This window comes from Loxodonta africana, chromosome 17, assembly GCF_030014295.1.
Source record: "Loxodonta africana isolate mLoxAfr1 chromosome 17, mLoxAfr1.hap2, whole genome shotgun sequence".
In the NCBI taxonomy this organism is placed as follows: domain Eukaryota; kingdom Metazoa; phylum Chordata; class Mammalia; order Proboscidea; family Elephantidae; genus Loxodonta; species Loxodonta africana.
The window spans coordinates 28,504,203-28,529,186 of NC_087358.1; the positions used below are offsets into that span (position 1 = coordinate 28,504,203).

The 24,984-nt window shown below is 38.6% G+C and overlaps 1 pseudogene; it reads right to left on the reverse strand.

Annotated features, from left to right (window-relative positions):
- Window positions 1-22,679: 22,679 nt before the first annotated feature.
- LOC100677267 (ubiquitin-conjugating enzyme E2 D3-like) lies at window positions 22,680-23,144 on the reverse strand (annotated as a pseudogene).
- Between the last annotated feature and the right edge of the window lie 1,840 nt (window positions 23,145-24,984).

Genomic DNA, 24,984 nt, shown 5'->3' on the forward strand with positions numbered 1-24,984 from the left:
TGGAAACTCTATGGGGCAGTTCTATTCTGTCCTATAGGGTTGCTATGAGTCGGAATCGACCCACGGTAACGGGTTTGGTAATAATCCAGGGGAGAAATGATGATGTTGTGGACCACGGTGCTAGTGAAGACACCGCAGAAGCTTCCCCCAATCTGCCGCAGTCCCTGCCCCTCGAAGCCGCCAAGCTGGGTTTCAAACTGCGGCTTGAGGGGACCACACTGCTGGCCCTAACCGCGGGTTGAACTTAGCATTGAAATCCTGCGCATGCGCAAACCAAGATCTGGCACAGTGTCGGGACTTGAAGAGCCCTAGCCTAAACTTGACCCTGACCTGAACCTGGAAAGGAAGAAGTTCTCTGGCACACAGCTGCATCTGAGCTCATCTGCAAAGAGAAAGTTCCCTTCCTCTGCAAATGACTCAGCAACTGGATCTACAAATGTGGACACGGGAGGGATCAAGGTGGCAGATTTTGGACGCCGTCCCGCCCCTTAGAGAAAATAAAAGCTCCAAGCTCCCCGGGGCTGGGAGTGCTTAGTCTTTCCGCTGCTGGGCCCCACTTTGCTCCTTGTTTGAGCAAAGAATAAATTTCCACTTTCTGTTTCCCTTGCAACTGGTGGTGTGACATCTGTCTTATTTCGATTGGCTAATAGGACAGGACAAGAGCCTTTGTTTGGTTACACTAGCAGTGGAAATGGTGACTAGTGGTTGAATTCTGGGTATATTTTGAAGTTAAACCCAATAGGATTTGCTGATGAACTGGATGTGAGATACAACAATAACAACAAAAAGATTCAAGTGTGAGTCAATTATGGAGGCACATTCGATTGAGGAGAAAGATGAAGTTGCCATTGGTTGAAATAAGAAAGATAATACTTCAGATTTGCATTACCAAGTACCCATAATCACAACTCTTCACTAGATACATACTGGCCAATGGGTAACACCAAAGTACCAAAGGACTAAACTTACCATGACAAACCAAGGCCTTTGTTTCTATTGATTACACACTCTCCCTGATAATAACTATAGAACGGTGGTTTGAAACCTTTCTTCTTGGGTCACAGATCTCTTTGGGGAAAGTTGGACTGTTTCCCAGGAAAGATGAGCATAGTCACACATGTAGAAAAGTTTGCATTTCATTGCTGGGTGTCACAGATGTATGAGGACACCCATGTGTACCTGGTTAAGAAGGGGTCTAATACAAACCTCTGCTTGGTAAGGCAAATGTTCATAACGTGGTCTACATTTTCATTCTCACCATAGACCCCTTGATGAGATCTTCTGGTTAATATTGAAGAGTTGGCTATATCCCTAACTATGATGCGGCTTTTGTCTGCTTCCTGCAATAATATCTCTAATAATAGGAAAACTCCCATTGTAATCCCAGCATAATTTATTTGAGAATTAATTTCCATTACTGTCACTTATTACTTGGTTAATGATTTTTTGCTAAGTTCCCTCAACACACTTTTTTTTTCTTTTATTAACTTTTATTGAGCTTCAAGTGAATGTTTACAAATCAAGTCAGTCTGTCACATATAAGTTAATATACATCTTACTCCTTACTCCCACTTGCTCTCCCCCTAATGAGTCGGCCCTTCCAGTCTCTCCTTTTGTGAAAACTTTGGCAGCCTCCAACTCTCTCTATCTTCCCATCCCCCCTCCAGACAGGAGATGCCAACACAGTCTCAAGTGTCCACCTAATATTATTAGCTCACTCTTCATCAGCATCTCTCTCCCACCCACTGTCCAGTCCCTTTCATGTCTGATGAATTGTCTTCTGGGATGGTTCCCGTCCTGTGCCAACAGAAGGTTTGGGGACCATGACCGCCGGGATTCCTCTAGTCACATCCAGACCATTAAGTATGGTCTTTTTATGAGAATTTGGGGTCTGCATCCCACTTATCTCCTGCTCCCTCAGGGGTTCTCTATTGTGCTCCCTGTCAGGGCAGTCATCGATTGTGGCCAGGCACCAACTAGTTCTTCTGGTCTCAGAATAATGTGGGTCTCTGGTTCATGTGGCCCTCTCTGTCTCTTGGGCTCTTAGTTGTCATGTGACCTTGGTGTTCTTCATTCTCCTTTGCTCCAGGTGGGTTGAGACCAGTTGATGCATCTTAGATGGCCGCTTGTTAGCTTTTAAGACCCTAGACACCACATTTCAAAGTGGGATGCAGAATGTTTTCATAATAGAATTATTTTGCCAATTGACTTAGAAGTCCCCTTAAACCAACGTTCCCAAACACCTGCCCTTGCTCCGCTGACCTTTGAAGCATTCAGTTTATCCCGGAAGCTTCTTTGCTTTTGGTCCAGTCCAGTCCAGTTGAGCTGACCTTCCATGTATTGAGTGTTGTCCTTCCCTTCACCTAAAGCAGTTCTTATCTACTAATTAATCAGTAAAAAACCCTCTCCCTCCCTCCCTCCCTCCCCTCCTTGTAACCACAAAAGTATGTGTTCTTCTCAGTTTATACTATTTCTCAAGATCTTATAATAGTGGTCTTATACAATATTTGTCCTTTTGCCTCTGACTGATTTCGCTCAGCATAATGCCTTCCAGGTTCCTCCATGTTATGAAATGTTTCACAGATTCGTCACTGTTTTTATCGATGCGTAGTATTCCATTGTGTGAATATACCACAATTTATTTACCCATTCATCCGTAGATGGACACCTTGGTTGCTTCCAGCTTTTTGCTATTGTAAACAGAGCTGCAATAAACATGGGTGTACATATACTTGTTTGTGTGAAGGCTCTTGTTTCTCTAGGGTATATTCCAAGGAGTGGGATTTCTGGGTTGTATGGTAGTTCTATTTCTAACTTTTTAAGATAACGCCAGATAGATTTCCAAAGTGGTTGTACCATTTTACATTCCCACCAGCAGTGTATAAGAGTTCCAATCTCTCCGCAGCCTCTCCAACATTTATTATTTTGTGTTTTTTGGATTAATGCCAGCCTTGTTGGAGTGACATGGAATCTCATTATAGTTTTAATCTGCATTTCTCTAATGGCTAATGATCGAGAGCATTTTCTCATGTATCTGTTAGCTGCCTGAATATCTTCTTTAGTGAAGTGTGTGTTCATATCCTTTGCCCACTTTTTGATTGGGTTGTTTGTCTTTTTGTGGCTGAGTTTTAACAGAATCATATAGATTTCAGAGATCAGGTGCTGGTCAGAGATGTCATACCTGAAAATTCTTTCCCAGTCTGTAGGTGGTCTTTTTACTCTTTTGGTGAAGTCTTAGATGAGCATAGGTGTTTGATTTTTAGGAGCTTCCAGTTATCGGGTTTCTGTTCGTCATTTTTAGTAATGTTTTGTATTCTGTTTATGCCTTGTATTGGGGCTCCTGGGGTTGTCCCTATTTTTTCTTCCATGATCTTTATCGTTTTAGTCTTTATGTTTAGGTCTTTGATCCACTTGGAGTTAGTTTTTGTGCATGGTGTGAGGTATGGGTCCTGTTTCCTTTTTTTGCAAATGGATATCCAGTTATGCCAGCACCATTTGTTAAAAAGACTATCTTTTCCCCAATTAACTGACACTGGGCCTTTGTCAAATATCAGCTGCTCATACGTGGATGGATTTATATCTGGGTTCTCAATTCTGTTCCATCGGTCTATGTGCCTGTTGTTGTACCAGTACCAGGCTGTTTTGACTACTGTGGCTGTATAATAGCTTCTGAAATCAGGTAGAGTGAGGCCTCCCACTTTCTTCTTCTTTTTCAGTAATGCTTTGCTTATCCGAGGCTTCTTTCCCTTCCATACGAAATTGATGATTTGTTTCTCTATCACCTTAAAAAATGACATTGGAATTTGGATCGGAAGTGCATTGTATGTATAGATGGCTTTTGGTAGAATAGACATTTTTACTATGTTAAGTCTTCCTATCCATGAGCAAGGTATGTTTTTCCACTTAAGTAAGTCCTTTTGAATTTCTTGTAGTAGAGCTTTGCAGTTTTCTTTGTATAGGTCTTTTACATCCTTGGTAAGATTTATTCCTAAGTATTTTATCTTCTTGGGGGCTACTGTGAATGTTATTGATTTGGTAATTCCTCTTCGATGTTCTTTTTGTTGATGTAGAGGAATCCAAGTGATTTTTGTATGTTTATTTTATAACCTGAGACTCTGCCAGGCTCTTCTATTAGTTTCAGTAGTTTTCTGGAGGATTCCTTAGGGTTTTCTGTGTATAAGATCATGTCATCTGCAAATAGAGATAATTTTACTTCCTCCTTGCCAATCTGGATACCCTTTATTTCTTTGTCTAGCCTAATTGCCCTGGCTAGGACTTCTAGCACGATGTTGAATAAGAGCGGTGATAAAGGGCATCCTTGTCTGGTTCCCGTTCTCAAGGGAAATGCTTTCAGGTTCTCTCCATTTAGAGTGATGTTGGCTGTTGGCGTGTCATAAAAATGTTGAGGAATTTTCCTTCAGTTCCTATTTTGGTGAGAGTTTTTAATCATAAATGGGTGTTGGACTTTCTCAAATGCCTTTTCTGCATCAATTGATAAGATCATGTAGTTTTTGTCTTTTGTTTTATTTATGTGGTGGATTACGTTAATGGTTTTTCTGATATTAAACGAGCCTTGCATACCTGGTATAAATCCCACTTGATCATGGTGAATTATTTTTTTGAAATGTTGTTGAATTCTATTGGCTAGAATTTTGTTGAGAATTTTTGCATCTATGTTCCTGAGGGATATAGGTCTGTAATTTTCTTTTTTTGTGTTGTCTTTACCTGGTTTTGGTATCAGGGAGATGGTGGCTTCATAGAATGAGTTGGGTAGTATTCCGTCATTTTCTATGATTTGAAATACCTTTAGTCGTAGTGGTGTTAACTCTTCTCTGAAAGTTTGCTAGAACTCTGCAGTGAAGCCGTCTGGGCCAGGGCTTTTTTTTGTTGGGAGTTTTTCAATTACCGTTTCAATCTCTTTTTTTGTTATGGGTCTATTTAGTTGTTCTACTTCTGAATGTGTTAGTTTAGGTAGGTAGTGTTTTTCCAGGAATTCATCCATTTCTTCTAGGTTTGCAAATTTGTTAGAGTACAATTTTTCGTAATAATCTGATATGATTCTTTTAATTTCAGTTGGTTCTGTTGTGATGTGGTCCTTCTCGTTTCTTATTCGAGTTATTTGTTTCCTTTCCTGTATTTCTTTAGTCAGTCTAGCCAATGGTTTATCAATTTTGTTATTTTTTTCAAAGAACCAGCTTTTGGCTTTGTTAATTCTTTCAATTGTTTTTCTGTTCTCTAATTCATTTAGTTCAGCTCTAATTTTTATTATTTGTTTTCTTCTGGTGTCTGATGGATTCTTTTGTTTCTCACTTTCTATTTGTTCAAGTTGTAGGGACAGTTCTCTGATTTTGGCTCTTTCTTCTTTTTGTATATGTGCATTTATCGATATAAATTGGCCTCTGAGCACTGCTTTTGCTGTGTTCCAGAGGTTTTGATAGGAAGTATTTTCATTCTCGTTGCATTCTATGAATTTCCTTATTCCCTCCTTGATGTCTTCTATAACCCAGTCTTTTTTCAGGAGGGTATTGTTCAGTTTCCAAGTATTTGATTTCTTTTCCCTAGTTTTTCTGTTATTGATTTCTAGTTTTATTGCCTTGTGGTCCGAGAAGATGCTTTGTAATATTTCGATGTTTTGGATTCTGCAAATTTTTTTTTATTACCTAATTTGTGGTCTATTCTAGAGAATGTTCCATGTGCGCTAGAAAAAAAAGTATACTTTGCAGCAGTTGGGTGGAGGGTTCTGTATAAGTCAATGAGGTCAATTTGGTTGATTGTTGTAATTAGGTCTTCCGTGTCTCTATTGAGCTTCTTACTGGATGTCCTGTCCTTCTCCGAAAGTGGTGTGTTGAAGTCTCCTACTATAATTGTGGAGGTGTCTGTCTCACTTTTCAGTTCTGTTAAAATTTGATTTATGTATCTTGCAGCCCTGTCATTGGGTGCATAAATATTTAATATGGTTATGTCTTCCTGATCAATTGTCCCTTTTATCATTATGTAGTGTCCTTCTTTATCCTTTGTGGTGGATTTAAGTCTGAAGTCTATTTTGTCAGAAATTAATATTGCTACTCCTCTTCTTTTTTGCTTATTGTTTGCTTGATATATTTTTTTCCATCTTTTGAGTTTTAGTTTGTTTGTGTCTCTAAGTCTAAGGTGTGTCTCTTATAGGCAGCATATAGACGGATCGTGTTTCTTTATCCAGTCCGTGAGTCTCTGTCTCTTTATTGGTGCATTTAGTCCATTTACATTCAGTGTAATTATAGATAAATAAGTGTTTAGTGTTGTCATTTTGATGCCTTTTTATGTGTGTTGTTGACAATTTCATTTTTCCACATACTTTTTTGTGCTGAGACGTTTTTCTTAGTAAATTGTGAGATCCTCATTTTCGTAGTGTTTGACTTTATGTTTGTTGAGTCGTTACCTTTTTCTTGGCTTTTATCTTGAGTTATGGAGTTGTTATACCTCTTTGTGGTTACCTTATTATTTATCCCTATTTTTCTAAGTAAAAACCTAACTTGTATTGTTCTATGTCACCTTGTATCATTCTCCATATGGCAGTTCTATGCCTCCTGTATTTAGTCCCTCTTTTTGATTATTGTGATCTTTTACATATTGACTTCAGGGATTCCCTGTTACGAGCATTTTTTTTAATTAATCTTAATTTGTTTTTGTGATTTTCCTATTTGAGTTGATATCAGGATGTTCTGTTTTGTGACCTTGTGTTGTGCTGGTGTCTGATGTTATTGGTTTTCTGACCAAAGAATACCCTTTAGTATTTCTTGTAGCTTTGGTTTGGTTTTTGCAAACTCTCTAAACTTGTGTTTATCTGTAAATATCTTAATTTCTCCTTCATATTTCAGAGAGAGTTTTGCTGGATATATGATCCTTGGCTGGCAGTTTTTCTCCTTTAGTGCTCTGTATATGTCGTCCCATTCCCTTCTTGCCTGCATGGTTTCTGCTGAGTAGTCTGAACTTATTCTTATTGATTCTCCCTTGAAGGAAACCTTTCTTTTCTCCCTGGCTGCTTTTAAAATTTTCTCTTTATCTTTGGTTTTGGCGAGTTTGATGATAATATGTCTTGGTGTTTTTCTTTTTGGATCAATCTTAAATGGGGTTCCATGAGCATCTTGGATAGATATCCTTTCGTCTTTCATGATGTCAGGGAAGTTTTCTGTCAGCAGATCTTCCACTATTTTCTCTGTGTTTTCTGTCCTCCCTGCCTGTTCTGGGACTCCAATCACATGCAAGTTATCCTTCTTGATAGAGTCCCACATGATTCTTAGGGTTTCTTCATTTTTTTTAATTCTTTTATCTGATTTTTTTTTTTTTTTTCAGCTATGTTGGTGTTAATTCCCTGGTCCTCCAGATGTCCCAGTCTGCATTCTAATTGCTCGAGTCTGCTCCTCTGACTTCGTATTGCGTTGTCTAATTCTGTAATTTTATTGTTAATCTTTTGGATTTCTACATGCTGTCTCTCTATGGATTCTTGCAACTTATTAATTTTTCCACTATGTTCTTGAATAATCTTTTTGAGTTCTTCTACTGTTTTATCAGTGTGTTCCTTGGCTTTTTCTGCAGTTTGCCTTATTTTGTTTCTGATGTCTTAAAGCATTCTGTAAATTAGTTTTTTATATTCTGTATGTGATAATTCCAGAATTGTATCTTCATTTGGGAAAGATTTTGATTCTTTTGTTTGGGGGGTTGTAGAAGCTGTCATGATCTGCTTCTTTATGTGGTTTGATATGGACTGCTGTCCCGGAGCCATCACTGGGAAACTAGTTTTTCCAGGAAATCCGCTGACTGGGATGCTGGCTCCAGGCTCCGAAAGCAATCGCTGCTTCCCTGTATTTGTTCGTTTGCCATCTCTGAATCTGTGTTTGTCGTTCAGGGTTCGTAGATTGTTATGTATGTGATCGATTCACTTGTTTTTCTGAGTCTTTGTTGCAAGAGTGATCCGAGGTAGCGTCTACCTAGTCTGCCAGCTTGGCCCCGCCTCTCCCTCAACACACTGTTATGGAACACTTTTATGATTTAACTTCCTTTCAAAGAGGATAGAGGGACAAAATAAAGTTTGGGGGTTGATAACAAATATTGTTTCTATCGTATAAATTCAGACTTTTGCTTAGGTTCATTTAATCAATAACTAATGATTACAAAGTATACTAAGAACCAGTAGTATCCTAATTAGGTATACAGGATGAGGTGAAAAGAAACGTGTAAGAAGAAAAATGTGACGTAGTTAAAGAGACAAAACAAACATGCAAACTCTTTAGCATGGGTTCCCTTGCATGCTAAGTGGCGAAAGAGTTACCGTAAACAAATGGTAATATAAGACTTCAAGTATGACAAGCAAATTTCTTGATATCTTTACCCTCTGGTCTTCATAAAACCCTTGCTATGACACCACTTTATCTGCCTTTCCCTCATACGTGGGGCTGTTTATCTCCCAAGCTTCCTGGAACTTGGATCAAGGTATAGATTTGGCATCCATTCAGCTCCCTGGTGCTGTTACTTCTTCAGTACTTCTCCTAGCATGGCAGTTTCTCCTGAATTTGAATCTGAAATATACATTAAAAAAAAAAAAAAGCTACAATCTTTTATAAATACAAAAAAAAAAATTCCATAGGAGAGCAAAATGTAGCGACTCTACCATCAACAAATGTTAATGGTATTTGGTTGCATTCTCTTGGAAATTCTAAATATACTGACTTACAAACAAGCACATTGTTCATAAAATCCTGTTGCCTTTGAGTTGATTTCGACTCATAGCGACCTTATAGGACAGAGTAGAATTGCCGCATAAGGGTTTCAAAGGAGCGGCAGGTGGATTCAAACTGCCAACCTTTTGGTTAGCAGCCAAATGCTTAACCACTGTGCCACCAGGGCTCCATATTGTTCATAGGGAAAAGGGAATTCTAAATCTTAGTTGTCTGTATATACTTTACTGTCTCTTTTACCTGAAGATTGACCAGTCCCACATAGTGGAAGAGTGGTCATTTTGTGCACAGCTTTAGAGCTCACTACAGACTTGAAGTTTGGCCTTGGTGCATGTTAGGGCAATACCCTATTGAAGTAATTTTTGCAGATGCCTGCATACCCATTGTCTATGCTGGGAAAATTCAAGCCCATAGCCCCTATTGTTCTAATGGCAATGTTTTATACCACATTATTCTGCTTGACCTTACTAACAATTCCCATATCTTTTGGGAAACCTTTCCTTTTCCATTTTCATTGTTTGGAGGAGTTGATTTCCTTCTCAATTTCGAAGGTGGGTTCTAATTGGCATAATCAAATCAGTTAGTTCCAATTTATTCCAACTCCTGCCCTAGCCCCTGTAGTTGGTTTAGGAATGGATCTATAATCCCCACCAAAAGACTATGAGATGCAATGGGTTTATCAGAACAATAAGTTATCTCTTCCTTGGAATCTGCTAGTAGCATTTTCTTCTCCAGGACTATTTGGTGTAAATATATGAGATCAGAACTGCAGCAGTCATTGTTGCCATGAGAGTAAGGGTCTGGACTTGGCAGGAGCTGGACTTGGCAGGGACCGCTATATGGAACACGAGAATAAAACCAACTACAATGAGTAAGGCGAACAGAACCCCTGCTTTAATGGGGCTTACAATCATATATATATACACATAAGTATATAAACCCACTATTGTCGAGTCAATTCCGACTCATAGAGACCCTATAGGACAGAGTAGAACTGCCCCATAGAGTTTCCAAGGAGCGCCTGGTGGACTTGAACTGCCGGCCTTTTAGTTAGCAGCCATAGCACTTAAACCACTGCGCCACCAGGGTTTCTATCCTATTATACAAAAGCTTAATACTGTCTCAGGTCTTGTTTTTTCTTTTCTTTTTTTTTTTTTTTTTTAAATGTTGTTGGTACTACCCGAAATAAATGCACTTTCCATTTTCCTTCAACCATCTTTTCAAGGCTCAGTTTAGGTTTGGTTAAACTTTCGTCCTCAAAGCACCCTTAGCATAGAATAAAAACTGTGATCTTAGTACTTATATTGTTTTGAAATAATCCATTTATTTCAAACTCTCCTATTAGATTGTGCTCTCTCTGAATGCTGGAACCATCATTTATTTATCCTTCTGGTTCCATTACTTAGCCCAGTTCTTGGACAAAGTAAGCAAGGATTTAGAACATTTGTATAGCAAGTTGTAGGCAATTTAAAAAACATAATTGTTGAGGTGTAGTAATCACTATAAGAAATCTGTAATGAACCGGTGAATATTTTTTTTAGGAAAATGAGGCTGTCTTTTATTTTAATAACAGTCCAGAATTATATATATAAATTAGCTACATTGAGAAACAGAGTTTTAATTCTCGTGGAATCCAGATTTCTGGGTTTCATGGAGTTGGGGTGACCCAGGCCATTGCCCTGACATGATCTTTTGAATTTTAAGCCTTGAAGAAAGCAGTTTTCTAAAGTCACCTGTGAGCCAAACAATAAAAAAAAAAAGTAGTCTATATAAATTAATAAGACCGTTTTGCCTTAGGCGTTGTGCTCTTATGAAGCATTATCTTGATATGTAGTCAGTTTCCAGAAACAAAAACTCCAGTGTTAGACAAGAAGTTGTGTCTTAGGGTAAATTAGTAATTAATTGTTCTTCAAGACAATGCTGTATGAAATCCTTCCTGGCCACAAATTATTTTTTTAACCATTCTGTTCTGGCTTCTTTTCCCTGGCCGTGTCCATAATATGGGATATAAGAATCTTTGGAAGGCCTTTCTCTTCGGAACATTTTTGACTCGCTAGTGGAAATGTAGGAGCCCTGGTGGTTCAGTGGTTAAGCACTTGGTTGCTAGTAAAAAAATGGGTGATTCAAACCCACCAGGGGCTTCACAGGAGAAAGATGTGGCAGTCTGCTTCTGTAAAGATTTACAGCTTTGGAAACCCTGTGAAGCAGGTTTACTGTGTTATAGGGTCGTTATGAGTTGGAATCGACCCTATGGCAATGGGTTTGGTTTTTTTTTTTTGGAGGGGAGGTTTAGTAGAAATATTACCCCCATTTGCAAATTGTATACTAAATAAACTTCAATTAATTTCTATTGTTGGCTTAATATGATTTTTGTTTTAACAACATGGAATTTATAATCTACTAAAATTATGTGAACTAATATATTGTCTTCTTTGTGTAAATCAGTTTTACTTGGGTTTTCTGACACTTGCTATACCAAGAGTCCTAATAGATACAATATCTTGTCAATAAACTCCACCTTCTCCTTCCCCAAGGGAAGTTGAACAAGTCTATTTTTCTTGAAGCTAAAGCATTCCTGCCCTCATGGAGCTTACAAACAATTATATACATCAATTATCTACAAGGAGTTGAAAGTCTACTAGGTACATAGTGAACATCAGTCTACATGGAGCTTAGATTTGACTGCATACAGTACAGAATCTTTCTGAACTACAGTTTCCTCATATCAGACAGGAGCATTGTTATGTCAAAGGGCTATTGTGAGTATTGGCGTTAATGCATGTCAAGTGTCTGGAATACATGTACTCAATAAATTGTGGCCCTACAGAGAAGGGATATGTTGAAAGGATTTTTTTTTTTAATTCTGTTGAAAGCTTTTGTGTCTGACAACATTCACTAATGTTTTCAGGTAAAATGATATAAATGATGTAAAAACATCATCATCTATTATTTTCCTATATTCTTTTTGGGAGCAGGAATAGATATGCATTACCAAGTGGACATACTAAGTGGTAAATTTAGTGCATACTTAATATCTATCTCCTCCCTAATTCTCAATCCAATGTCACAGGGGCAAAAAGACCTACGGAAAATGCTGCTGAAACCAAACTGGTGATTACTTGAGGACGTTTTACCACCTTCTCAATGTATTTGCATCATAATAACGTTTATATGACTGTTTCACAAGTTAGAATAAGGAATCTTTGTGAGAAGAACTGCATACTTCTGATCACAATGCTTGGCACAGTGTAGGCGCTTCATAAGTGTTTCATTAGTAAAAAAATTAATCAAACTCTCCTTGCAGTTTTCTACCACATACCAAACTCCTTGGGAAATTGTGCCGGCACATGTGAGGGCTTAATTATAGCTTCCTTTCAGGAGTAAAATACAGACACTCAAGAGGTAATTGACCCAGGAAGGAGTATTGGCAATATAAAGCCCACCCAGCCTCTTGCTCCTTTGACACTGTTTTTTTCCTTCAGCTGAAGGAAAAATCCATGACACACAAAATTTTAGTCCAGATATTAGTGTGTGGTTTCTCTAACAGCCCCCCCAAAATGACTCTTTTCAGAAGGGATGATCTACCAACAGAAAAGTTAATTCTAAAAAATACAAACTATTATCCCCTCAGTGGCCATGTCTCTATTCCTCCCTTGTATTGGAGAGTAGCCCCTCTTCCTTTTCCCACTGTAGACATCACTATCCCAGCACAGCCATTGGTCTAAGGTGAACCACCTGACTAAGTTGGGCCAATGGTAGAAACTTCTTCCTGCTCTGGCATGAAGAAAGCTGATTTGTGGTGGGAGAGCTTGAAGCTGCACAAATGCTTAAGTGCTAGTGGATAAGTGGGTCAAATCCACCCAGAGGTGTCATGAAAGCAAGACCTGTCACACTGCTTCTGAAAGCTCACAGCCACTGAAAACTCTGTGGAGCACAGTTTTACTCTGTATACATACAGTTGAATGGAATTGGCTGGATGGGAACTAACAACAAGACAGTCCTAGAGAATACAGAGTCCCTGACGGTGCCTAGAAAGCCCAGCTGCTAATATTCTGATTGGCTACTTTTTGTTCTTACAGTGGACATGAAACATCTGGCCCCACAGACATTTATGAGCTTACCAAATTACTAATAAGATTCCACTACAAGCTGCAATGGGTTATATTAAGTTCTTTGATGATCCTAACCTTGTGTACTGTTCTAAGGAAAAATCTCAGAATGTAAGAACTATCCCTAGAATCTACTGTTTATCCAGAGTCTCTAGCAAGCAGAACAACCCATAAATTAAATGAATACACAAATAACTGGAGGTGTGAAAATTCAGCAGTTCCATGGATTTGATGAACATTTCCAACAAGTTTTTGAACATTAAATATTCCATAAGGTTGAAACAAGTTAATCCAAAGGGAAATTTAGTTCCTTCAATGATAATTTTTGCTTGTGAATCTTTTTCCTAAAATGGTATTTTATCCACAAATGTATACATTTTTGAGGGAAACTTATAGAAATTTAATAGAAATTAAACATAATTATAACTTTTAGAACAAAGTCGATTTTTAGTGTACATTTTTGAATGATATTTTTCCACAATGGGAAAAAAAATAAAAGAAATTAACTACCTTTGCTGATGACAAATGGATGTTGGCTGAAAGCAGAGAATACCAGAAAGATGTTAACATGTGTTTTATTGACTAGACAAAGACATCTAACTGTGTGGATCATAACAGATTATGGATAACATTGCGAAGAACAGGAATTCCAGAACACTTAATTGTGCTCGTGTGGAACCTGTATGTACATAGACCAAGAGGCAGCAGTTCCGACAGAACAAGGGGATACTGAGTGATTTAAAATGCAAGAATGTGTGCGTCAGGATTATATCCTTTCACCATATCTATTCAATCTGTATGCTGAGCACATAATCTGAGAAGGTGGACTCTATGAAGAAGAATGGGGCATCAGGATTGGAGGAAGATTCATTAACAACCTGCGTTATGCAGATGACACAACCTTGCTTTCTGAAAGTGAAGAGGACTTTAAGCACTTACTGATGAAGATCAAAGACCACAGCATTCAGTATGGATTACACCTCAACATAAAGAAAACAAAAATCCTCACAACTGGACCAGTAAGCAACATCACAATAAATGGAGAAAAGATTGAAGTTGTTAAGGATTTCATTTTGCTTGGATTCACAATCAACACCTGTGGAAGCAGCAGTAAAGAAATCAAAAGACCCATTGCATTGGACAAATCTGCTGCAAAAGACCTCTTCAAAGTGTTAAAAGCAAAGATGTCACCTTGAAGACTAAGATGCTCTTGACCCATGTCATGGTATTTTCAGTCACCTAATAGCATTTGAAAGCTGGACAATGAAGAAGGAAGACTGAAGAAGAATTGATGCCTTTGAATTATGGTGCTGACGAAGAACATTATATACACCATGAACTGCCAGAAGAACGAACAAATTTGTCTTGGAAGAAGTACAGCCAGAACACTCCTTAGAAGTGAGGATGGTGAGACTTTGTCTCACGTACTTTGGACAGGTTGTCAGGAGGGACCAGTCACTTGTGAAGGATATCATGCTGGATAAAGTAGAGGGTCAGGGAAAAAGAGAAAGATCCTCAATGAGATGGATTGACACAGTGGCTGCAACCATGGTATCAAACATAATAATGATTGTGAGGATGGCACAGGACCAGGGAGTGGTTTGTTCTGCTGTACATAAGGTGGCTATGAGTTGGAACTGCATCTGTGACACCAAACAACAACAACAGGTCAATATTAGAATCAGAAAGAAAAAAAAAAGAAACCTGAGTTAAAACCTAGTATGTGTGAGCTCTAAACCTAAATCTACTTCAGATTAATTTTCCTCAATTATAAAAAGAATTAGCATGGAAGAATCTCAAGATTTCTTACATCTCTGAGAAGTTAAAATGTAGTAATCATGCTATTTTATTTCATAAAAAAATTTACAGGAGGGGAAACTTCTGCTTCAAGAAAGGTAGGCCATTTCAAGATTCAGCCTATGGTCTTGTAATTGCTACATGCACAGCCCATCTGATTTGTTTTTCATCTGCCTCTCTTTACTATTCCTGGTCTTCATTCCTGGTATTTCAACTTTTACACCCCAGAAGACTGAGTTTTGAGGCTTCCTTCAAGTGTTCCACTGCTAACTGAAATGTCAGTGGTTGGAACCCACCAGCTGCTGAGCTGGAGAAAGATATGGCAATCTGCTTCCATAAAGATTACGACCTTGGAAAGCCTGGGGGGCAGTTCTACTCTCTCCTACAGGGTAGCTATGAGTTGGAATCGACTCTACAGTAATGGGCTTGATCTCACTATAGACTTAAACAAAAATTCATATAAATGACAGCATCAAAATAAATTTTATCTGTTAGTACTCATTCAGTTGTTCCTAATAGTCCCAGCTTTCCATGTTGATCATCTGTTGAGCATGTAGTAATTTCTCTAAAATAAAATATGATCATTTTTGCAAAAAAAAAAAAAAAAAAACACAAGGTAGAAACCTTATATAGAGAAATAGTAGAGGGTTGTATTTTTAAAAGGCATGTTACTTGCAATTCACTGAAAGACAGAATGATAAATACCAGAATAAATATATATAAAAAAAATAGGACTAAATAAATAATATAGGACTAAATCAAATCTCTTGTTTTATTAGAACATACGTGGAACTACAGAGATGGGGACCAGTTTGTTACTGACCTGAAGTGCTTCAGTGTGATGACTTCAGGTGGTATTGAAGTTGTCAACACTAAATCTTGCTGGGGATGACAAACTAATACAATAAACCACATTTCCCACCCCAGGGCCTTCAAGGGGGGTGGGAGAATGAACAAACTTAAAATAAGCAAATATTTCTCTATGAGTGCATATGTAAGCATGTATGTATATGCGGGCATAGATAAGTGATGGCTCTCAGCAAGGGGACCACAAGCCTGTGAGCGCAGTGGTGGAAAACCAAGCTTATATTTACAAAACAAAGACACACTGGGCGGCAGCAGGAGGCCTGACAGAGAAACAGCCCTGCTTGCCTGACAGAGAAACAGCCCCGCTCTGGAAACGAGAAGCACAGGTGCTATTACCCACTTCTGTAGAGGGACAGTTCTGGCAAGAGATGACGGTGGGAAATAGAAACCTTTGCAAAAGCTGTATCATCCATGGGATAGCCCCTTTTTTCCCCTAGAGATGAGCACCTGCCAGGAATGGAAGCAGAGAACCAAGAAAGAAACGCCCAGAATATTCTGGATCCTAGAGGCTAACAGCTTTTCAGTTTCTTCTGTGTTTTCCATCACCAGAAAAGAAGATTTGTATTTGGCTATTGGGCTTTGCAAATAAATGATAATTATCTCAATGCTCAGCTAGAAGTATAATCTCCACTCTTCTTAGTTTTAACTGCATCTTTGTTTACTAGTAGAATGTGAACGCTAAAAGGAACTATTGAGCCAAAATCCCTTCACTTTACCGGTGAAGATGTTAGGATACTGCCATTAAGAAAGATCGGGATTTTTTTTTTTTTTAAGATTGCAAGCTGATTTAGGGACAAAGCTAGGATCGGAACCCATTCTCTAGGCTCCCTTCTCTAGGCAAGCGCTCTGTTTTCTATACCCACTGCCGTTGAGTCGATTCTGACTCACAGCAACCCTACAGGACAGAGTAGAACTGTCCCCACAGGATTTCCAAGGCTGTAAATCTTTACAGAAGCAGACTGCCACATCTTTCTCCCGTGGAGCTGTTGGTGTGTTCAAACCGCCGACTTCTCTGTTAGCAGCCCAGCTCTTTAACCGCTGTACCACTAGGGCTCCCTCTGTTTTCTACACCACCCTATTAAGAGATCTTCTCGTAGATATGCTTCATTAAACATTTTAAGGAAACCTGGTGGCATAGGAACTGCTTGCCATCATCAGTATGTTACGCTGTTATGCTAAATCTTTCTAGCTAGAACTGATGGCCCTCCTCTTTGGGGTCTTAAAATCTAAGTTACGTAGTTTAAAATTTAAAAGACTAAGAGAGGTTCTTATCTTGATACATTCTTGAGAGCATGCTGATTTTTTTTTCCTTTAAATCTACTCATCACAAATGATGAAAAGTAGCTTAAACTTGGCCTAGGCAAAAGGCAGGTGGACAAAGAACTTTTGTGGCTTTCAGTGTGGACTTTAGATTGACTGTTCAATCAGGAACATGGTTACAACATTGTCCTCACAAAAGCATATAAAATATTTATTCCATGTTATGTTCTTTCTTAAATTTATAATAAAATGAGGTCTCTTACACAATGCCCAGAGCCCACAGGTAACAATGGCTGAGGAAGAAGCAGGACGGCCGTGTGAAAATGAAGCTGAAACTCAGAGTAGGCATTGTAGGTTTGCATAGGATATCAGAGCAACGCTATAAGGAAATGTGTAGCCTAAGGTTATGAGACATCAGTGATTCATTTATCAAGAAAAAGAGAAAAAAAGAAGAATAGAAAAATCTAATTGAATATTATCGGTCTCAAATTTTACCAATAGATTTATGACTTTATTTTAGTAAGGAGGGTAATAATAATGTCACTTATGAAGCTATATTTTATATGTGTAAGGATGCCTATAGTTAATAGAATTCATCAGGCAGCAGGATTGGATACTATTTAAAACATCGGTCAGAGGGGCATTAATTCTATTCAAAATGTCCATCTGTTGCTGACCCACTTGCACAGAGGGTTGCATAGCAACCATAGTACTACATGGGTATGGTTGGCCTCCCTGTGTTGCTTTTGTTCGGCCTCCGAGTGAGTTGCACTTGATGGAGAAACAGTAGGTGTTTATTTATTTATTTATTTACTTATATATATAATTTTTTTTTTTTTTTTTGGCTGAAGCTTGGCGTGGGGAGTGGGGCTCATTATAGCCTGCTGAGCTAGATAGCATTCTGAGGCAATATCTGACATATGAATGTAATTTATCTTCCTGGCATGATCCTTAGTACCAAACTGATTCCCAAATTCCTAGGTTTATGGAAGTATAACAATTAAAAACAAATAAACAAAAAACCCAGGACCTTTTACTTTTATACCCAGAAAAAAACATGCAACAGAGCAGGTAGAGAGAAGGTTCTAGAAGTTTGATCCAATTTTTGTGGTGCTTGGTCAAAGTTTTATGATTCATTTTCGGCATTTTTCTAAACTTCTGGCTTTCTCAACTCTACATTCCATGTAATTTGTTAAATTAGAAGATTCCTCAGGGAATCAGACCTTCTTAAAGACCTCTTTGCACATGTATCAATTCTGAATATTTGTATTATCTTGACCATTACAACACTTTTAGCTACTCAGTACAACTTGCAACGAATTTAAATATCTGATGCCTAATATAAAATTAGCTTTTACCTGGTTTATTTTATTTCCAGTATCAGCCATAAATTTGGGGTGAACCAAACTGTTCCCACCTGCTCCCTGGGCATCATGGATGTGTTATCAGTACGTAACAGCCTTGACAGATGACTGCAATTCAAAACCATCAATAAAGTGCCCTTGAAGAAAATAAAATATTATTTTGACTGAATTGAAAACACCATATTTTCAGAGAAACTGTTCCAAAACAATAATAAAGGCATTAGGAAGCCAGAATATTTTCTGTTAGTCAATTGCTAAAAATTAACTTAGCTATTTATATTTTGGAGCCCTGGTGGTGCAGTGGTTAAGAACTCGGCTGTTAACCAAAAGTTTGGCAGTTCAAATCCACCAGCCACTCCTTGGAAACCCTATGGGGCAGTTCTATTCTGTCCTATAGGGTCACTATGAGTCGGAATTGACTTGACGGCAGCAGGTTTGATTTTTTTGGTTTATCTATATTTTATTCTTGGCAAGGTTTCAGAAATCCCTTCCCTTCATCTCTGATGAATCTATATATTTCAATTTTAAACAATTCTAACAATTACTTTTCTTAATCCATAATCTTTAAATTTTCGGTAAAGACCTGATTGTCAAAGGAACCCTTGAGAACATTTCCAAAGTGTGTATTTTGAGGGGAAGGAGTGGAAGGGGACAATATGAATAATAGTCTCTACTTTTTTTTTTTTTTTTTTTTCACTTTAACTCTTACTAAAATTCTGGTTTTGGGATGCTGCAATTTTTAAAACAATAGAGCATCTGTACAAGAATCATTTGTTTTGTTTTGTTTTCACTTTTATTATTCTTGATGCTGATGTGAGGAATCAGGTTGTTCGTATTTCAGATTTCCACACCTGAATGTCAGACGAGTTTTGAAAGACCTGAGTTGAGATTGACCTCCGATGTGGGGCTGGTTCACAATCAGATCTGAGGCTAACTCCAGGATGCATCATGATTGGCTTTCAATGAGGTAACCATATAATTTATTCTCTAATCTGAGTTGCTTTTGAGAATGAAAGTGGGATAAACCAGATGGAACACCAGGACAACGGAGGTAAACTAAGACATTCCTGGGAGCCAGGGCATAAAGTCACCTTAAATTGGGGACAAGACAGGGATACAGTTGCACAAGTAGGTGCCAAGAAATGCCATATGCAGAAGTAGAAACTAGGGGTAAATAAATTATAGTATGTAGTATGCTCTGTGGAACCCTGGTGGTACAGTGCTTAAGGGCTCAGCTGCTAACTAAAAAGTGAGCAGTTTGAATCCACCTGTTGCTCTTTGGAAACCCTGTGGCAGTTCTACTCTGTCCAACAGGGTTGCTATGAGTTGGAATTGACTTGACTGCAACCGGCTTGTTTTGTTTTGTTTTGTTTTTTGGTTTATACTCTGTAGTTAAGAGTCTAGGATTTGAATTAGGTAGCTTGGGTTCAAGTTCTGCGTCTATCATTAACCAGCTTTGTGACCTTGGTCAAGTCTTTTCTCATCTTTAAAACCTGATAAGTGTGCCCATTTCCCAGTATTGTTGGGAAAATTAAGTAATACACTGTATTAAAAATGTCTGGTACGGGGCCTGGTCATGGTAATTAATAAATAATAGTTATTTTTCAAATTATCTTTTTAAGTCTAAATGTAAGAGCCAGAAGAGGTAGCCAAGTTCAAAGGTATAAGCAGAAATGAAGTCTTAGAGTGGCTTTAGGAAGGCAAACTCTGTTCTTAGACCTTGCAACATCTTTAATGGGTTGTTGGAACATGTGGTATCTTTTCCCTGGTAGTGTGGCTCAGAAAGGCACTGCTTAATCACAAGTACCCAACTAACAATATTGCAGTATAAATAAGACATAAAAACCAGAGGATATCAGAAAGGCATCTTCTAACTCAAATATGAATTCATATGTCACTTAAACTTTTTCAGCTTTATTGCTCATTTTTAATATACCCAGTTCTGTCGAGTCGATTCCGACTCATAGCGACCCTATAGGACAGAGTAGAAGTGCTCCATAGAGTTTCCAAATAGCACCTGGTGGATTCGAACTGCCGACCCTTCGGTTAGCAGCCACAGCACTTAACCATTATGCCACCAGTGTTTCCATTTTTTAATATGAGAGTATTACTATGTACTTCCTAAAGTGGTTATGAAGATTAAACAAAACAGTTGCTGTGGGTGTTTTGTGCCATTCATTCAATTCCGACTCATAGCTTCCCTATAGGACAGAGTAGAACTACTCCAATGGGTTTCCTAAGCTGAAATCTTTAAGGGAGCAGATCGCCAGGTCTTTTCTTCCAGGGTGTGGCTGGTGGGCGTGAACTGCCAACTTTCAGTTAGCAGCCAAGCACTTAACCATTGCACCAAATAAAAAAAAATACATTAAAGAAAATAGCACCAGGAGGTGCTAGACGTGCAGGTACTCGTTCAATGGTAGCACCAGTGGTGATAAGGGTAGCAGTAGGACTTACTGCTTTTTACATAATCAGTTGGTATCAGTTTTTTACTCTGCATGTTTATAGTTTTCTCAAGCTTGTGGAATCAGCTCATACAACCTTCCACCCCCCAGGACTCAGGACAAGCTTAAAACATCATTTTTTAAAATTATTTCCACTGTTTGTTAGAATTGCAAGTTAACCAGTGGCGAAAGGTACTTAATAACATGTTGTAAAGCCATTATATTTCAAAAGGCCTATTGATAGTAATAAAGATGCAAGATGTTATGGACTGAATTGCATCCCCCATAAAGATATGTTGAAGCCCTAAACCCTGATACCTGTGACTGTGGCCTTGTTTGGAAATAAGGTCTTTTAAGATGTAGTGTAGTTAACATGAAGTCACACCAGGGTGGGGCAGGGAGCTCCTAATCCCATCTAACTGTTGTCCTTATATGAGAGAAGGAGAGACAGAGAGAGGGACAATAATCATGTGACAATGGAGCTGTACCGCAGCTGCAAGCCAAGGAACTCTCAGGGCTACCAGAAGCTGAGAGAGACAAGAAAGGATCTTCCTCTAGAGTTTTGGGAAAGAACATGGCCTTGTCGACATCTTGAATTAAGACTCCTAGCCTCCAGAGCTGTGAGACAATTAATTTCTGTTGTGTAAAGCCACCCGCTTCATTGTGTTTTGTTATAGGAGCCCTAGGTAATTAATAACCAGATAGCATGTAATTTAAAAGGTAAGCATACATTAATTTTTCCAGCATGAGTATAACAATATGCATATGTACTTCAGAAAAAATATGATTTAGATGTTCGATTCAATATACTTCATGTATTTAAAAATTTCCACATTTCAATATATGTAATATAGAACATAGCTAAGAATTTTGTAGCCTCTCTTTTTCCCCAGACAATACGATTATTTACTGTTGGATGTTAGATGAATTTAATAAACCTCATATATTTGAAAGTTCAAATCTTTTAATTTATGTAATACTGAATATCTTCAAGATCTTAGAAATCCCTTTTTTAAATATGTTTCAACAGTATGAAAATGTTTATTTTCAGACTACTAAAGTATTACATCCACCACCTCCACCAGTTGCTGTCAAGTCAATTCCAACTCAATGTGATCCCATGTGTATCAAAGTAGAACTGTGCTCCACAGGGTTTTTGTTCTGGGTTGAATTGTGCCTCCCCAAAATGTGTGTCAACTTCTCTAGGCAATGATTCCCAGTGTTGTGTGATTGTCCACCATTTTGTCATCTGACGTGATTTTCCTATGCGTCGCACATCCTATCTCTATGAAGTTAGTGAGGCAGGATTAAAGGCAGTTATGACAGTGAGGCAGGATTTAATTTACAAGATTAGGCTGTATCTTGAGTCAATCTCTTTTGAGATATAAAAGGAAGAAGCATCAGAAAGACAGGGGGACCTCATAACACCAAGAAAATTGTTCAAGGAGCAGAGCGCAACTGTTGGACTTGGGGTTCCTGTGCTGAGAAGCTCCTAGACTAGGGGAAGATTGATGACAAGGACCTTCCCTCAGAACCAACAGACAGAAAAGGCCCTCCCCTAGAGCTGGCACCCTGAATTCAGACCTCTAGCCTCCTAGACTGTGAGAGTATATACTTCTCTTTGTTAAAGCCATTCACTTGTGGTATTTCTGTTATAGCAGCACTAGATAGCTAAGATAGTTTTCAATGACTGATTTTTTAGAAGTGGATTGCTAGGACTTTCTTCCAAAGTGTCTCTAGGTAGACCTGAATTTCCAACTTTTCAGTTAGCAACCAAGTATGTTAACTCTTTAAATATAGAAAACTTGGAAAATACAGAAAAGGATATAGAATTAAAGGTTACTCCACCATTCGGGAATGATGTAACACTTTTATACACAAAATCGAAATTATCATGATTTATTGTTTATGTACACATTGCTTTATTCTGTTTAATAATTTATTTATTCAACAATTATCAAGATTACTGGAGGGGTGGCTTGAGGGACAACTCTTCTTCTAACCCTGTGTACTTTCCATAGATGGGGGTCTCCCCCACCACCCTGGCAATTTTTTTTTGACAGTAATTTAAAGTTTATTCCAGCTATTTTTTTTTATAATGCAGGTTATTCTGACTTTAAGGTAGCATCACATGGCATACTTCTAAGTCCATTCCTGAGATATTCTGTTGTACTTATCTCTGTCTGTTTTATAGATCTGTGCAACCTCTAGCACTAGGCAGTCATCTGGGTTCAGATCACATAGCAGTGAACAAATGGATAAAAGAACTTTAAAGAAATAGTTAAAGCAGGAGACACTGTGATCTTAGAATATCGAGACAAATGCTGCCATTACTGTTAATATTTGGATGATAAATTCTTGTTGTAAATGCAACCTTAGGTGGTTTGAAGGGGTAATCTGTAGGAAAATGAATTGTCAAAAAGAGTATACCGCCTTGATATGGGCTGTCATTAGGTCCCATAATTGTGGCTTGCCAATGAAACATATCATCCCCAACTGGACCTGCAGAACATTGGGCTGGAGGGTCACAGGCCAAATCACAAAGCTCCTTATTAATCCATTTCCACGCCATAGTCTGTGCTTTTCGTCTGGCTCCGAACTATCTGGGTGTGCACTCAAAGGTCCGGCCGAAACTCTGATTATCCGGGTGGCAGTGAAGGATTGTCCCTTCGTCTCACACTGGCTCTGCCAGACACATCCCGCCCCTCCCTTCATCCCTTTACTCACATACTGGAGGGGAATTGAGAAGGGAGGGGTGACTTTCCTGACTGGTGAGTTTTTCAAGAGCTTGACATCCATTCAGTTTTATTAACAAGGAGCAGGATCACATCCTCAGAAAAACAATGCAGTGCTCTCCTTATTTTTTCTCTCCCTCTCCTAATCCTAAGTATGTTTATGCGTATTGGCTAGAGACATAGCCGCTGCTTGCCACCATTGCCTGCAGACAGCAAAACCTGATTTCAGCTGGGCATGCTTCTCCTCTTAACTACTTTCTATTACCCATGTTACAGAGATAGGATTCGACCAGGACACCTTGCTTAAACCCTTTAACAGACGATGGCATGCACATGTTCCAGCTACAGCCCCTGGAGGTTTATTGGCAGGCATTTCAGCCACTTTATTACTTTCTGGCATTGTGGTGGTTACTCGTGTAACAAGGAAGTTGGCCTATGCCACATTGGAGTGTTAAGAGCCGTTCATATGAAGGAATGCTTCTCAGAGGAGTGATTGTGTGAAACTTTTGTGTCATTTGGCTTCTGTACATTGAGATAAGGCTTTCAAGTATGTTTACCATTTCCTTTGTGTTATTGGGAACATACAGTTCTCGGCATTTGGAAATATTCAAGTATATGAGTTGTATTTGGGATGAAAACAGTTTGTGATGCACACTTCCTGTGCTATGGGACTGATATGTACCATGTGTGTGATGTGTTTAATGGAACGTAGTCACCTCTCTGATGATATCTTTTATAAAGCACTCACCTCCCTGAATACAGTTTGTTATGCACTTCCTGGGCCAGGGGACTGATATGTACTGTGTTTATGATGTACTTCAAGGAACATGGGACCAGTATGACCCACTTGCAACTAAAACCAAAACCCACTGTGGTCAAGCAGATCTCGACTCGTAGCAACCCTATAGGACAGAGTAGAACTGCCCCAAAGAGTTTCCAAGGAGTGCCTGGTGAATTTGAACTGTCAACATTTTGGTTAGCAGCTGTAGCTCTTTACCACTATGCCACCAGGGGTTCAAATGGTGCTCCATGTTTTCCAATAATAAATAAACTACAAAAACAAAACAATGATTCAGCATCTATTCCATTAGTGAAAAAACATGGCATCACCAAAAAATTCATCCTTTAAAGGGTAAATTTAATACAACTATTTTTTATTGCCTTAGTAGGAAGCTGGGTTTGTTCCCCGGTGGCGTAGTGGTTAAGAGCTGTGGCTGCTAACCAAAAGGCCAGCAGTTGGAATCACCAGGTGCTCACTGGAAACTCTATGGGGCAGTTCTGCTCTGTCCTATAGGGTCGCTATGAGTTGTAATCAACTCCATGGCAACGGGTTCTGAGTTTGTTAAGGACAAGGATAATTTAACTCTAAAGACTGAATGCTAGGGTGAGCCATACATGCATAGCCCCAGCTCTTAATTGCAAACCAAGACACTTCCTGTGATGGTTACCTCACCCAACTCTATTCAGGCAATGGAAATTCTACTTACTAGGCTGATATTCAGTTGTCTACCCTTGGTGTGGCATATTGGTTTCTTAACCTGGGAATGACTGATAGATACTCAAAGAACACAAAAATTTTGTGAAAGTTGAAATCATTATTAGACACCTAACATTCTGGTTTTATAAAATGAAGGATGCTCAAAATATCCGTCATTCTTTTTGTAGCTAACTTTCAGTGGTAGTTTAGTATATAATCA